Consider the following 17,231-nt stretch of genomic DNA (forward strand, 5'->3'; position numbering starts at 1 on the left):
TGGCCCCACAGTGACATCATTGTGGCCTGGCGCCAGCTTCCAAGTCTAGTTTGGATGGATTCCTGGCTCGCTGCCTCAGAAAGGTGGTGAATGGTTAGCCAAAACGTTTTCAAACATAGCATTGTCCTAGGCCTGTTGGGGGAGGGGTGGCCCTCAGGATGCCAGCACTTCCCTGGGTGAGAAGAGGAGATCCTGTCATAGTCAGAGCCTTCCTCACATGTGGTCTACCTGTGATATTTTGAATATTCAATGAAATTCAGTGAAAGGCAGATACCTGGGAAGTAAATGACTTTATTTCAGCAAACATCCACCATTGCTGTGTTCACCTTGCAATGTCATTCATGAGAAAATTGTTTGTTCCTGGCTTTGTCATTTCATTGACTGCTCTCAGTCACACCAGGTGACTTACCAACCTTTAAAGTTAATGCAGGAATAAAGTTTGCCCACTTGAAGCACTAGTAATACTTGAACTGTCCTTGCCTAGGCCAACCCCTCCACATTCACCCTTGAGCCTCTCCCCTCCTTATTCATGTAGCAAATTGTCTCCACTATTAGTCAGCCAGTCAGTCAACAAGCATTTATGAAGTTCTCACTATAATAAGCACTGGAAGACAAGAAGGACAAAAATATGGTTCTTCTCTCAAGAAGCTCACATTCTGATGGCTATAAACATGCTCATGTTTCCTTCATCCTTAAAAAGTCCTCATTTTATCCTACCATCCCCACAATCATCCTGTAGCCTCCCTTCCATCACTATACTCCTTGAGAAACCCATTGATATTCAGTGCCTCTGTTTTCCCCTTATGCTCCTCAGGATTTGGGTGTCTGTTTTCATCATTTAATTGAAACTACCCTCTCCAAATTTACCATAAGCTCTCAACTGCTGAATCTAATGGCAGTTTTTCAATACTCATCTTTGCCCATTCCTCAGCCTTCTGCGTTATTACCTTCTCCTCTTGGATATTCTCAACTCTCTAGGGTTTTATGACATTGCTGACTCTGTTTTCCCTCTGTCTATCCATGTCTCAGTCTCTTTTGATAGTTCTTTGTCTGTATCATGCCACACACTGTGCACTTCCCCTACAGCTCTGTCTTGGCCTCTCATCCCCTTTGGCTCTAGTTCAGCGCTTCTTAAACTGTAGGTCTTGACCCCATCATGACCCACAGTTTAAGAAGTGCTAATAGAGGTCATGAATGGAAAAAGTTTAAGAAGTCCTGTGAACTATACAGTTTGGGTAATCTCATTAACTGCCATGGATTCACTTATCTTTTATCTCCATGTAGATGATTCTCAGGTCTTTATATCCATACCTAGAATCTCTCGAGCTACACATCACTACCTATTTGCCTGTTGGACATCTGAAGATGGATATCCCATAGTCATCTTAAACTCAACATGACCAAAATAGAGCTCATTATGTTTCTTCCCCAAATTCTCCTCTCTCCCAAAGTTTCCTATTATTTGTTAAGGGCACTACCATCATCCCAGTCATCCAATCCTGCAACCTCAGTATCATCCTTGTCTCCTCACTCTCATTCACTCCACTATTCAATCCATTGCCAGACCTCCTTGTTTCTACCTTCACAACATGTTCTGTTTGCTCCATTCATAAAACCATCATCCTACTTCAGGCCTTCATCACCTCTTGCAAAGACTCTTACAATAGATTTCTGATTGGTTTTTCTGTGTCAAGTCTCTCCTCACTCCTACCCACCCTCCACTTCACTGCCAAGGTGATTTTTCTAAAGCCTAGATCTGCTTAATGATCCCTCCTATTCCAAAGTCAAACATCAACTCTTTTAATTATCATTTTTAAAGTTCATCATAATCTGCCTCCTTCCTACCACTCCAGTCTTCTTACACATGACTCCCCTCCACACATTCTACAATACAAATACATTGACCCATGTACCATTCCTCAAATAGGATCCTTCATCTGATGTCTTTATGCCTTTGTATTCTAGGTTGTATTCCACTGCTGGAATGCTCTGCCTTTTCATTTCCACCTTCCTTGGCTTCCTTCAAGATTCAGCTCAAATCCTACTTTCTATAGGAGGCAAAAATATCCCTAGCTGCTTGTTTCATTCCTTCCTCTAGTATTTCATCTGCTCCTTATATGTACCTCACATGCTCTCATCCATAAATTCTGCCAGGGAAAGTCTTCATATGCCTGAGGTAGACATTCCCCTTTGAAGGCAGCTGAAACCGATGCTGTGGAACACTTAGAGCCTGGCCAGGCATGGAAGATGCCAAGGTCATCCACTGCATCCTGGGGCATCACCAATCATCCTGACTTTTGTCTTGCCATTGGACTTTGATGACTCTGGAAAAGAGAGTGAGGCTCTTGACTTTATGCAATTCTGCCTTACTTAAATCCAATTCATTTGAAAGTCAAGGCATTACCCCCATGATGTCACTGGCCCTCTCCAAAAACAAAGGCCAAAGAACAATTATGTGCATGCTGTGTCCCATCAGAATGTATGCTGCAGAATGTATGGAGGACAGGAATCATGTTTTTGTCTTTTTTTGTGTCTGCAGAGCTATTGACTCATAGTAAATGCTTGTTGACTTGAGGAAAGCACTTTGTAAAGTACTCTACAAATGGGAGTTTTTAGTTCAGGCTGAAGCTCAGCTACAGTTAAACAATTCAGAAGGTAAAGTAAAGATTGCAAGTAGCTAGATGGCACAGTGGGTAGAACTCTGGGCCTGAAATCAGGAAGACTCATCTTTCTGAGTTCAAATCCAGCCTCAGACACTAATTAGCTGTGTGACCCTGGATAAGTCACTTAACTCTGTTTGCTTCAGTTTCCTCCTGTGTAAAATGAGCTGGAGAAGGAAATGGTAAACCACTCCAGTATCTTTCCCAAGAAAACCCCCAGTGGGTCAGGAAGAGTCAGATATGACTGAAAACAGCAACCACAAAGGTTAATGTGACCATCATCCCTCAGCTTCTTATAGGTTCACCTGAGAAATCAGCAGGGAAAACAATGTCCACATATGGAGTAGAGCAAGCACTGAACAGAAGGTCCAAAGACCCCATGATAGACCCGATTCTGCTCTGTGCCTGCTGGCAAATCCTTACTTGATGTCTCTGGTCCTCAGTTTCTACACCTGTAAAAAAATAATATGTATTATTGTGATGGCCATCACGATTATTATTTTTGTGTGTGAAGTTCCGCAATTGTATTATATGATGTCTAAAAAATCAACTGCCTCTAGCATTAGAAGACCTCTGGCACAAATGAGGAAGAGGAAGCCTTCCAAAGTCACACAAGGACTAAGTGCAGAGCAGGAAGGGAGGTGAGAGGTCATCTGGTCTAAAACCATGCTTTTTAGAAGACAAGATGAGGGTCTCAAGGGGTTTGAGTGACTTGTTCAAGGTCACACAGGGAGTAAATGGCAAAGCCAAAATTTAAACCCAGGAGCCCAAAATCAGGGCTCCAGATTTAGCACTTTTGGACTCCTGAAATCCCATACAGATGCCAAATCTAGGGCTTTATCTTCTACATTGTGCTTCTTCTCCCAGCCCTGGACCTCGACCAAATGTGTGGGGAGCCTCTCAGTATCACACAAGCTGGGAATTTACCTGGGGCTCCTGGCTGTCTTCTGAGATCACTCTTTTCAGACGTTGGCTTGGAAGATGATGAATAACCCTCAGCAACGGAGAAATGGCCCAAAATGAGCCTCTTGCTGGAGACTCCTGTCATCCAAATGGGATCGCAAAGAATCAGACACAATTCAACAACATGTCACCTCTGAGGCTTTTAAAGTAGTCCACCCTTTTCATCTCATAGATGAAGGAGAGGTTATGTGAGTTAGTCAAGATCACACAGCTCAGCAGGGGTGGAGGAAGAAAATGATTGAGGTGCCTAATTTTGGTGTCTGGGAGATGACTGAAGGAGGCAGTGTGGTATAACGCAAAGGGCACTGAGTCAAGAGGCAAGAAACCTGAGTTTGATCTTAGCTCTCCCACCTACTTTACACATGACCTTAGTCAAGTCTTTTAACCTCTGTTGGCTTCAGTTTTCTCTTTGGGAAATAAGGATAATTATACCTGTCCTATCCACTTAATGCTAAAGCAGGGGTTCCTAATCTGAAGTTCATGTATTTGTTTTATGTCTGATGGAGTAGAAAAAGCAATGGACCATGAGTCAGAGGTTGTTGTTGTTCAGTTGTGTCTGAAACGTAGAGTTTTCTTGGCAAAGATACTAGAGTGGTTAGCCATTTCTTTCACCAGTGTGTCTCCATTTTACAGAGAAGGAACTGAGGCAAACAGGGATTAAGTGACCTGCCCAGGGTCACACAGTTAGTAAGTTTCTGAGGTCAAATTTGAACTCATTTCTTCCTGACTCTAGGGATGACCCAGCTAACTGACCCCAAGAGTCAGAGGATCTGAATTCAAATATCAGCTATGACATTAACTGTGAGGCCTTGGGCAAATCATTCTACTTGTCTGAACCTCTGTTTTCTCCTCTATAAAAATGAAGGGAGCTGTTCTAGGTTACCTCTGTAATCTCTGACAGTTCTAAAGCCTTTCTGCTTGGAACCCCGCTGTCCATACTCCCGTGTAAGTGTTGCTCTTACTTGGGGAGAAAAGAAAATGAATTTGAGGGGAGATGGAAGCAGAGAAATAGACATGAGCGATTAAGGGGACCACAAGCTTCAGGAGGGGCAGATTCCAAAACCTGGGAGAAAGAAGCAAGGAGTTAATCAAGCAAGAAAGTCTAACACCCTCCTACCTTTGCACATGGGATCAAGGCCCACTCCTAAGACCCCTCAGTCAACAGAAAGTCTTCATTTTGCTGGTTATTATAACCCCTTCATTTGTAAGTGCTCAATAATATGATCCTCCCTAAAATATAAACCTACCAGCCCCTTGCGTATTTGTGCTCAAGAGCCCTTTGATCCCTTGGAGAGAGAGTGAGAGAGATAGAGGGATAAAGAGAAAGAGGCAGACAGAGACAGAGAGAGAGAGAGAGATGCAGAAAGACAGAGAGGCATAGAGACAGAGAGAGAGACAGAGAGACAAAGAGAGAGATAAAGAGAAAGAGACAGAGACAGACAAACACAGACAGAGACAGGGAGACAAACAGAAACATAGAGAGACAGACAAACACTAAGAGACAGAGAGACAGAGAAAGAGAGTAGGAGGGAAATGTGATAGACTAGGAAGGGTAGAGTGTCATTTTTAGAGGGAGGGCTACAGAGAAGGGACAGCTTTGAGCCATTGCTGACCTCCTAGCTAAATGGAGAGATGAGGTGGAGGGAATGTGGGGGCTCTAAAGATTTGGTAGAAGGGAGCACGAAGCCCAGCCCTGGGCTTGCTCATAGAAGCCCAGTGAGGCTCCTGGGGTGCAGAGAGTGGCCCAGTGAGGCTTCCTGAGGTTCCTAGACACCAAGAATTTATTGAATTAGTCCATGGAGTGTCCTCCTTGGTCCTTAGACAATTAGCTGCAGTCTCATGGGAGACACTTCTACACCATTTTCTTCCTTCCCCTGGGGAGGAGCTTCTGGTATTCCCTCTGAAAAACCAAGCTGGACTTGGAGTCAGAGGGAGTACGTTCATATCCTGGCTCTGTCACTTACTATCTGTTTAATCATGGGTAAGTCACAGACTCTCCAGGCCTCAGTAAAATGGGGGATAGGGATGGGGGATGGGGCTAGACTAGATGGTTCCTCAGGCCCCTCAATTCTAAATACAATGCACGTCAGGATTGGTAATCAATGCTTAATCAGTATTTCATCACAGTAGCAGATTTCTTCTTCTTTTTTAAAATTCTGATTTGTAACATTTGTTTTTGCAGCCCCCTACATTTCCCAAAATTTCCTTCCCTCAGGGAGAGGATCCCTCATAACAAAGAGTAAAAAGGGATGGAGAAAATTCAGTGAAATTAACCAACATGTCAAGCATGTCCAAAACTGTGTGCAGTTTTCCACATCCATAGTCCCCAACCTCTGCAAAGGAGGAAGAGAAGTACATTATCATAGTTTTTCTTTGGAGCAAGCTTTATTCTTTTAATTTATATAATACTGGGCCTGAAGTCAAGAAGATCTGAGTTCAAATCTAGTCTCAAATATTTATTAGCTGCGTGATTCTGAGCAAGTTCTTTGTCTCAGTTTCCTCATCTGTAAAATGAGGATAATTACAGCACTTACCTCCCAGGGTTATTGTGAAGATCAGATGAGATAATAATTGTAAATTGCTTAGCACCGTGCCTGAAAGATATTCAGAGCTATATAAATGTTAGCTGTTATTAGTATCGGGGCAGTGAGTTGGCACAGTGGATTAGAGGACTGTACATGGAGTCAGGAAGACTCCTTGTCTTGAGCTTGAATCTGGCCTCAGACACTTACTAGCTGTGTGACCCTGGACAAGTCACTTAATCCTGTTTGCATCAGTTTCCTCATCTATAAAATGAATTGGAGAAGGAAATGGCAAACCACTCCAGTTTCTTTGCCAAAAAAAACTCCAAAAGGAATTACAAAGCATTGGACATGACTGAAAACAACTACATAATCACAATAAAAATAATTATTAATTTTACAACATTCAGTTTCAATTGTTTTATTGTAGTTCTTTCCATGTGCATTGTTGTAGCTTCCACTCACATATGAGTCGGGTCCCAAAAGCAAAACTACATGTCTTCCTCAAGATTCTAGGGGTCTCCCTGAAGGTATCTCTTCTCTAATGCTATCAGCTTGAGCCCCCATTCTGGTTTGTTCTCCCAATCAGTGATGGATTTCTTTTAACCAATTAACATCAATTAACTGTTAAAAAGGGATATTTACTTCCAAAATGTAACAAGAACAACAGTTTCAAAGAACTGGTCCCTAGTATCTAGGGGCAAACCTTGCTCCTTAAACCCCTAGGAAGGCCAGGTTCAAAGTCAAAACAGCATCTACATAGCATTCCACCACACAACTTCAGTTCTGGATTCAGCACAGCCAACGGATGTATTGCTATCACTCCTTCTCGGCCACCTTTTGTTCTCTGTTGGGTCAAACAGGACGCTAGATATTTCACTTCTTTCTGAATGGATTTGGCAAAGGCCAGCAGGGACTCTAGTCCCTTGAATTCTTTTACTCTATTTTCTAGCCTTTCAAAACTCAAAAGACTATGGTCATCTCCAACACTCCTTTACTTAAGGCAGAAAAGAACACATTCAAAGAGTTAAAGAACAAAGGACCATTTTCCTGGGTCTGATCTGGGCTCTCTCCATCCAGGGTCTTATGGCCTTTAATTCATCCAAGAAAGAAAGAGGATGATGTTGCTGGATTTGGCCAGTTAGTGCCTTTTGAAGCCACCCCCAATTCTGGCTCAGCAATCAATCAAAGGAGTATCTTTTCATAAAGTGGTCAGCAGACCAAAACCCATTACAGAATGTAAGTGCATGTTCCAAATAGGAGAGGAGCGCCCTTCTATTACATTTCACAATGCCTTTCCAGAAGCAGCCTCCCCAGCCTTTTTCCATGTGTACTGGCAAGCAGGGAGAGAACATTGCATGTGTTCCGAGGATGGAACTCCCATCAGTCAGGGCCTGTTTTTGTTTTTCTGGTTCTGTTGAATTGTCTTTTCATCAGTACGTATTCATCCTTTCTTTACAGCACAATAACATTCCACTAAATTCATGTGCCACAATTTGTTTAGCCTCATCCTATTGGATGAGTTATCTCTTTTGTTTCCAGGTCTTTGCCACTATAAAAGGTGAGGCTATTAATATTTTGGTACATACAATGCCTTTCTTTTTATCTTTGACCTCCTTAAAGCTACAAACCTAGTAGCCAGATCACTAGGTAAGAGGGTAGGAACATTTGAATCACTTTCTTAGCAAGATTCCAAATTGTTTTCCTCTACCAAGTGTGTATGTTAATGAGCCTGTCTTTCCACAATTCCTCCAGCACTGCCTATTCCCATCTTCTGTCATCTTTACCAGTTTTCTAGGTGTGAGGTAAAACCTCAGGGTTGTTCTGATTTGTATTTCTATGGTTTTGGTGGTTTGGAGCAATCTTCCCTATGGTTATAAATAACTGGCACATTTTTAAAAATTTATTTATTTATTTTTCGTTTTCAACAATCCCTTTTACAAAATTTTGACTTCTACATTTTCCCCTCTCCTTTTCCTCCCCCTTCCCCAAGATGGCATGCAATCTGATACAGGCCATACATGTTCAATCACATTAAAGATATTTCCACATTAGTCACATTGAAAAGAAGAATCAAAACAAAAAAGGAAAAATCATGAGAAAGGAAACAAAGAGCAAATAATCTGCTTTGTTCTGCATTCAGGATCCATAGTTCTTTCTCTGGATGTGGATAGCATTTTCCCTCATGAGTCTTTTGGAATTGTCTAAGATCATTGCAATGCTGAGAGGAGCTAAGTCTATCAAAGTTGGTCATCACGCAATGTTCACCTGCAACTTTTCGTTTGAGAACTGTGTGTTCATGTCCTTTGACTGCTTATTCCTTGGGGGAGGGCTTTGAGACCTATATATTTGTATTAGTTCCCTACTCATTGACTATTAGACCAATCTGATGCAGACCAAAACCCATTACAGAATGTAAGTGCATGTTCCAAATAGGAGAGGAGCACCCTTTTATCACTTGACTACTTTTCTTCTTATACTAGCTGCATTCATTTTGTTTGTGCAAAAGATTCCCAATTTCTTATAATTGAAGTATTTAATTTTAACTTTAGAGGTTATCTAGTCCAAATTCTTCATTTTACAGATGAGGAAGTGAGGCCCAGAGAGGTTAAGTTACTTGTCAAAGACCACACATGCAGTAAATAGCAGAGCCAGAATTCAAACTCAGGACCTGAGACTCCATGTTCTATCCTATTTCTTGTATTCTACACTATCTCCCAAAGCAAACACCCTAATGGCCGTCTAAATTCTCTTCTTGAGAGTGGAGGGATGGAGGTTAATTGCTTAAGTTCCAGCTAACCTGGAGGGGACCCTGAGGATGACAGGGGGCTCCTGATACCCCTAGCCAACTCACTTAATTAATAATCTGGCCTTGGATACTAGAGGCCCAAATGGTTGTGTGATTTAGCAGATTCTTAGCTCACATAAACCAGATTGGAGCACCTTCTGCTTGGTGATCATTGCTGTGAGTCAGTGTGCCATAGGATTATTTTTCAGGCTTGTATTTTTTATACTTTCCCTACCAAATGGTGTGAAGTCCTCAGACTGGTAATACCCTTCTCTATCCTAGACCCCTGGAGAACATAGCAGTCGATCTAATTCCATAGGAGGTCTAGTGAAAACAAGTTGTAGACTGGTCCTGGGGCTAAGATTTCTGTTAAGGGAAGGATATTTCCGTTCTGATCTCTAAGAGCCAAGTAACACATTCTGCATGAAGAAGATTGCAGTCCTTGTGTGGCAAAGACAAAAACCCAAGTACCAGACATGAGCCAGGAGCCAACTTTAGGGAGCTGGCAAGACATCTGTATCTTGGAACGTAGATGCAGATGGCAGGCAACCAAGAGTTTTGGAAGAGCTGACTGAATTATTTTGGGCTGGGACTACAGCTCTCAGAGGGCTGGAATTTGGGGATAATTGTTCCATATCACCAGCCCATGGTGCCCAGAAGATGATGATGTGCCCTGGTGGGAGTGCTCAATATGAATTACGGAGGATGGAATAAGCAGAAAGAATAATTAGGTTTCTGTTTATATTCTTCTCATAGCAGATAGATGACAGCATTAGTCAGAACTGAGGCTCAGTCCTGCAGACCTATCAAGGGAAGCTGTGCAGTCTGGCCAACACCACACTCTGCTCATGACTGTTTCACTTCCATAATGACATCTGGTAATGGGCTAATTTGGTTTCTTTTAAAAAGGAAGAAAAAAGACTCCTTCCATACTACATCACATCTCCTCTTAAAAATACATTTCTAGAGAAAGGATGGACAAATAGAAATATGTGTAGTATAATCTTACATATATGCTTATGTGTGTATGGAAGTATACATACATTATATATGTGTGTGTATACATATATATAATATACATATATATTCGTGTTTAATCATAACTTTCTCTAGGGTGGAGTGGGGAGAAAGGGAGAAAAAAATAAAAAGTACACAGTGGAGAACAAAAGGAAACTTAAATGGAAGCACAGAAATGCTGCGTAGCTTTGAAAACAATATGTAGTATTTATTATGAAGTGGTTTTTTTTTTTTAAGAAAACAGTCTGAAACAGAAATTCATGGTTTTATATTGAATTCTCTCTTTATATTCTGCTGTGTACATGGAAATTTTCTTTTTTTTCTCATTTTGTATTTGTTTAAAATCAATAAAAAAAATTTTAAATACAAAATTTAAAAATAAAAAGGAAGAAAATTGGACCCCAGAAGATCAACTTGGCACAGCAACAACAAAAACCAAGATTATTTTGACCTTAAACTTACAGCATTTAGAAGCCACTAATACCCTCATTTGCAGATGAGGAAACTGAGGCACGGGGTGGCTAATGACTTTCCCAAAATCATGCAACTAGTATGTTTGGGAAGATTTGAATCCAGGTCTTCCTGACTCAGAGTTTAGTGCTCTGGCCATTACACACGCCGCCTCCAGCATAGTTAGAGATAGAATATTCTTAATCATTTGTGGAGGAGGGGTCCAGACCTGTGACTTCATTTGTGTAGGAGAATTCCTGGTGAGGAAACTCCCTTCACCAATGCAGATCAGCAACTATCCAGCAATTTAAAGTGTTTTCCAGTACATCTGATCTGTTCAGGCCATGTTTCACCTCTGATACTACTTATGTGACCCTGGGCAAACCATTTAATCTCTGTTGAGTCACAGATAGTCCCTAGGACTTAGCTACTAACAGGTTGGTGGGATCCACTCTGGTGAAGGGAGTTCCCCAAATTAACAAAATCACAGATAGTGCTTTAAAGTTTGCAAAATGCTTTCTTCATAACAGACTTGTGGAATAGGTAGTATGACAGATTGGGAAACTGAGGTTCAGAGAGACTGATTTGTCCATTACCTAGCTCACAAGACGTAGAGCAAAGTCTCCCAATTCTTAGGTTCTCCCCCATATCACAGCTGCCTCTCCATAAACTCTCTTGAAATGTGCAATAAAATAATAGATTCTCTTGGAAAGATTTTTCTACCCTATTCTCACCATTCTCAAATCCCATAAAAGCAGGAGGAGAAAAATCGTCTTGAAGGCTCAGCGAAGAAATTAATCTTTCCCTCCTTTCTACTTTTGGCCTTTTTTCCCTTCAAGTACCAAATCCAGTAAATGTTCTTTAAATGGAAAGAAAAGCACTCCTGAAGGCCAGAAAGTAGCTTCCCACCCAGTCAGCCAAACCACAAACATCCCCAAAAGTGATTTCATTTTCAATAACATAATGCACTAAAGAATTATCAAACATAAAGCATAAAAGAGGGAATAATTTATTTTTAATTATTTAAATGTCTGTCAAAAGAGTTTGAATTTCAGAAAACGATGATGAGAACGGTGGGAGTAGGGAGGAAGAAAGACAGACACAGAGATACACATAGAAAAGGGTAGGAGGAGGGAGGGATATAGCAAGAGTGGGAAAGCTAGACTGTAGTTTAATATTCTAAATTAGGACAAATTGAAATGCCTGCCTTTCAATAAAGGAGCACTTTTATATTTTTTTCCTTCATCACCTTTGTGAATCACAAGGTTACAGAGCAAAGAAGAATCAGATTTCAGCATCTCTCCAACATCAAAACCTTGGGTTTGTCCTTATTCCACCAGCCTGGGTTGTCCTTATTTTTTTTTTGCTTGACCAAAAAAAACCCAAGACCAAACACAAATACAGGGAAGAGTTTCCATTGCAAGTTTTTTGTTTTGTTTTGTTTGGGGTGGGGAGAGTAGGGAATTACGTGATTCGCCAAAATATAGAATAAGGAAAAACCAAAATGTGCATTTCTAGATGCTTAAACTTGGACAAACAAACACGGCCTCATCTATGGGAAGTACCTGAAGACAGAAAAATATCCTTTATGAATGTTAATTGAGGATGACTCCATCCCTGAGGACCATCCTGGATGCCTGCTATAAAGAAGTCAGTGAAAGGGCAAATGGGTAGTGACTCAGGTAGCCAGACTACTCCTGTCAACCTGCTTAAAAAAAAAAAAAAAGACCTCAGTTTCCAAGACAAAACCTGGTAGAAGATATTGGAGAAGAGGAGATTGCTTAGCCTCATGTAGACACAAACTTCAGAAGCTGCTGCCCTTCATAAAAGTTTCCCCTTTTAGGGGTAAATATGGATCAAGTGAGAAAGTGTTGATTTTAGAGTCAGAATCCCTGGGTTCAAATCCTGCCTGTATCATTTACTACTGTATAACCTTTTGCAAATCACTTAATTTTCCTGGAACTTTATTTCCTTAGGGTTGGACTAGATGACCTCTGAAGTTCCTTCTAATAGTGTGGGGGGGGACATGTGTGTGTGTACATGCACACATGTGTGTATGTGAAAGAGACAGAGACACTGTTTGATTGAAATATACTAGGTTGATAGGTAAATAGATAATTAAATTGATAGATAATAGATTGATAGATGATACTTACTATATTCCAGCATTATAGATACAAATAACAGTTAAGGGATGACCAGCATGTCTGGTGTGAGGATTTGCCAAGGCTGCATGGTGTCCACCTGTCACTCAACTCTCACCTGAGACTCCAAGAAGCTGTAGCATGCTCAGTGGTGACACCCTGAGAAAACCATCTTAACAGATGGGCTAAACCTGGTTTACAGCAATGGCGTGGTCTCAAACCAATCGGTGAGTTAGGGGTAGTTAGTCTACCCCAAGCATGTGAGGACTTTCCCTGGCAGAATGGGCAGATGAGAACAATTTGTTCCAATGACCATGAAGGTGACGGAAGCAAGTGCTGTGGAACACTTAGAGTTTGGTCAAATATCGAAGCCACCAAGGTCATCCACTGCATCCGAGCCATAGTCAGCCTTGTCTTGGACTTTAATGACTCTGGACAAGACAGTAAGGTTCATGACTTGGTGCAATTCTGCCTCACTTAAGTTCAACTCACTACCAAGTCATTGATCCTTTTCAAAAACGAAGCACCAAGAATAACAACCTGCTAATTGCTTGTCCCTTCCCTAAGCCCTCATCTCCAATCAACCCCCACAGAGCTGTCAAATTTATATTTCTAAAACACCTTTCAGACACATTTCATTGTCTCTAGAATAACATACAAAACCCTTAGCAAAAATGGAGGACAAACTAGGAGGTAACATTCTAATGGAGAAGCTCACACATAAATGGGAACTGAAAAGAGGGGAAAAGGTGAGGAAGATACCTGCATAAGGGAAAGGCTACTGATGAAGTGGAAAGGTCCAGAAAGTGAGGAGTGCAGCTGAGAAAGGGCCCTGGGAAGCTCATGAAAGGGTGGTCCAGGTCAGGAATTCATCAAAGGGAAGGATGGAAGGCAGTCACTTCTACAATGAGAAAGTTGTTGATGAGGTGGAGAATTCCAGAAAGTAAGGAGTAGATCAGTGATCCCAAGCTTCAGAGAGTGCCCATGAGGCCTATTTTAACAAGATTTCTTATTTGAATACTTAGACAATGTGCAATTTGGTCCATGTAGGAATTCCTTCCATTAGGGCAAATCACAATCAATCTATAACTTTAGCATACATGATTTATGAGAGTTGCTGTGGCTTAAAAAAAATCATAACCCCGTGGCCACCTTGTCTTAATAACAAACCCCTCAGCTTGGTTTGGGCTAGCTGACTAATCCAGATATGCTGTCCATCACAGGGAACATACCGGAAGCCTTTATAGATTGATTAGTTTCTGCCAGAGCTTGCACTTCACTGGTGTGGCCTTTTAGAACCCAGGTTCGCCTCTATACCCCACACATCACAAGAGGATGACAATGAAAGAAACAAGTTTTTCTTATATTTAAATTGTCCCTTAAAATTTGATCTGGCCTGTTTTCCCTCCGTATTTGCTAGGGATGCTTCCAGACCCAACACCATTCTAAAATCAACTACAAGGATAATAAAAAAAATTAGAAAATGCTCAATGTCTTCATTTCAAGATGGCATTTGAACAATAAGATATTTTTCCTGGAAGTTCGTTGACTACATCCAAAAATGCTCTTAAGGAAAAGAAGTACAAAACCCAGTACAGTACACCCAGGGGTCACATTCTATGAGAAAGTCTATTTAAGAGTTAGAAATGTAACAAGTAATGAAATAGGCTCATAGAGGAATCAATGAGAGAGATAGACCAGACTCGGGTCCCTTTCCTGTTTTAGATCTCTTTGCCTAAGCTCTGAAAAGAAAGTGAAGTGAAAGACTAAATTAAGAAACAGGAAGAATTTGTTGTTGGCGAATTCACTCTGCTACAGATGGCTTAAAGTTAAGGTTTAAAAGCAGTAATGTAAAATGACTGGATTTGACTGGATCATAAAACATGCAGCACAATGACAACAACGTGGAACTGGGATTTGCAAGAGGTTGCAAAGTAAGAACTGTTTCCAGGTATGTGGCAGCTCTTTGGCAAATCTTCCCCTAAATAGCCTTTTACTCTGTAAAAAAAAGTATTCCTATTTCCAATTAATCAGTCAATATCTATGAAGAACCTACTATATACCAGGACTGTGCCACGCCCTAATCTGAAGGTATTTTTCAGGAGTATAAAATATCTTGTCCATAGATGATTATTTACATGCTGGCTTCCCTGTTAGATTGTACACTCCTTGAAGGCAAAGACTGTTTTTTGCCTTTCTTTACATCCATTTTCCACAGTGCCCGGAATATAGCAAATGCCTAATAAATTATTTTTTAATTAGTTGCCTGAAAAATTTGATATTTCTGGCTTTTAAGGATGAGAGTGTGTTCAAGGATGGTTTTTAACTACTGAGGAGGAATATTGAGAAGACTGGCCTTCTGGGGCCCCTCCTATTATGGGAGACCAATCAGGAATCAGGAAAGGGTAATTGGCCTCACCTCCTTTCCTCCGCTCTGTGGCAAAAGGAGGGAGCCAGCTCCAGGTCTGTCACCCCCTACTTAAGTCATGGGGCTGTTGTCAGGTCCAGCTGTTTCAGCAGTTTGTCCTTTAAGGTCCTCAGGGAAGCTTGTGTATCTTCCAACCACACCAACCCAACAATCATAATTGTTGCTGCTGCTTATATTCTATGGATTTTACATATGCAATCATGTGCATATATTAGCAAAAATTTTAGGCTGGAACAATTGCTAAGCAATACTTTACAAATGGGCAGCTAGGTAGCAAAGTGGATAGGGTGCTAGGCCTGGAGTAGGGAAGACTTATCTTTGTGAGTTCAAATGTGGCCCTGGATGCTTCCTAGCTATGTCACCTTAGGCAAGTCACTTAAACCTGTTTGCCTTAGTTTTCTCATCTGTAAAATGAGCTGGAGAAAGAAATGGTAAACCACTCCTGTATCTTTGCCAAGAAAACCCCAAGTGGGATCATGAAAAAAATCAGGCACGACTGAACAACATTTTACAAATAATGATAGTTTTAGGTATTTAACAAAATTATGAAGTGTATTATTAGCCCTCAGGCCTATGGAGTCTCTTCATAAACTCCAGCAAATCAAGTACTCACTTTAAAGACCCTGAAGGTCAAAGATCCTATATCTCCTAGTAGTAGAGTCACTTTGGCATTTATCACCCTGCTGTCTCCTTTAGATCACACAAAGCTAAACCTTCTTCATCTAGTTAGAACGAGAGAGGAGATGGACATCCAAACTTCTCAGGCAGTGAATTATTGAGGACTGCCCTGGACCCTGGCTGTGGGGAAGCTAGTGATGGAGCAAACGGCCAGTGACTACACCTGTCAACTTGGCTGCTAAAAACCAAACAAACAAACAAACTCAAGCCAGGCAGTGGATGCTGGAAAAGAAGACATTGCTTCTCCCTATTTACACACACACTTGAGAAGTTGCTTTGTAAAATTTTCCCCTTTTAGGGTAAAGAGAAAGTGTGATTCTAGAATCAGCAGACCTGGGTTTCAATGCACATTCTCTCCAGTAAGTTGACTATCCTCCCTCCTCTAGATGATACTAGAAAGAACACTATGTTTAAAGTCACAGGACCTGGATTCGAATCCTACTTCTGGTATGAACAACCTGACACTAAATAGTATGCCTAGAAAGGAGTGTTGGGATGGGGGATGACAGTGTGAGTATGGGGCACCAAGGAGCACACAATTCCAGGTGACCTCCTGTGTTACTAGTTCTTGAATTTATTGTAGATAGACCCTTGCCCAACTGGTACCCAGTTACCTCACTTCTCTGGTGTTGCCAAGAGTGGCACATGGAACCAAAGGTTAGGTCTGAGAGCAGCAGGATCCCCTTCTCCCCAGCAATGGCCTTTCGCATTTGAAAACCAAAAGGGCAGTTATTTAAAGGAGGAGGAGGGGCCTCATTCACAACAGATACCTGAGAACTGTGGGAATTGTAAGTAAATTAGGCAGAAGATGCCCTTGTGAAGACTCACTGGAGAGGACCTCAGCTTGGAAAAAGAAAGCAGAAATAGGGCGCAGTATGGTTTTGTCCTCTGTCACAAGGTGGCTTGATCAGGATGAGTGTAGCTATGTTTACAAGGATCACAGAATCACAGAATCTCCAGCTGGAAGGGACCTTGGTCCTCTGCCCTATATGCTCCAATTCATGCCTGAAGAGAAATCCCCCAAACACCATCTTCAGCAAGTGGCCCTTCTCCCTCCACCAAGACACTCCGGTGACAAGGAAGTGACTATTTCCTGTGGCAGTCAATTCCAATCTTGGAGAATCCTAATTATAAGAAAGTGGTTTTTTGTTGTTTTACTTTTTCCCTTCTGACATCAAGCTTAAGTTTGTCTCTTCACAACTTCTGCCTGTACTATTTCTACTTCTGCTCTCTGGGTTCAAATAGTCCAAAAGATTCTGTTTTTACGCTTTAGCCACGGATAATAGAAAGATGGGACACAGAAAAAAACAAGCCCCCCACCCCCAAGAAGCCCCTCTGCCTGCCCTCCCCATCAGGAAGCAGGTTGCAATAGTAGATGGGGTGAATATATCCTCCTCCGCACCACTCATGCTCTGGATCTTGGCTGCAACCCTGCAAGGCACCTTCCAGACAGAGGCAATGGAGTGGGGGAGGAGATGGCAACCCAACCCAACAGCCTTCTACCCCTGGTGTCCTACTGACAACTGGGGGGTAGGGATGACCATAGGGCAGGGTTCATTGAGGATAAATGAGGTTCGCCTG

The 17,231-nt window shown here is 41.6% G+C and overlaps 1 long non-coding RNA gene across 1 annotated transcript; it reads right to left on the reverse strand.

Moving 5' to 3' along the window:
- Positions 1–273: 273 nt before the first annotated feature.
- LOC140501744 (uncharacterized) lies at positions 274–16,959 on the reverse strand. Its single transcript, XR_011966339.1, has 2 exons — positions 3,588–16,959; positions 274–3,112 (listed from the first exon to the last, which is right to left on the reverse strand). It is a non-coding gene; the product is annotated as an uncharacterized lncRNA (long non-coding RNA).
- Between the last annotated feature and the right edge of the window lie 272 nt (positions 16,960–17,231).

This window comes from Notamacropus eugenii, chromosome 4 (genome assembly GCF_028372415.1).
Source record: "Notamacropus eugenii isolate mMacEug1 chromosome 4, mMacEug1.pri_v2, whole genome shotgun sequence".
In the NCBI taxonomy this organism is placed as follows: Eukaryota; Metazoa; Chordata; class Mammalia; order Diprotodontia; family Macropodidae; genus Notamacropus; species Notamacropus eugenii.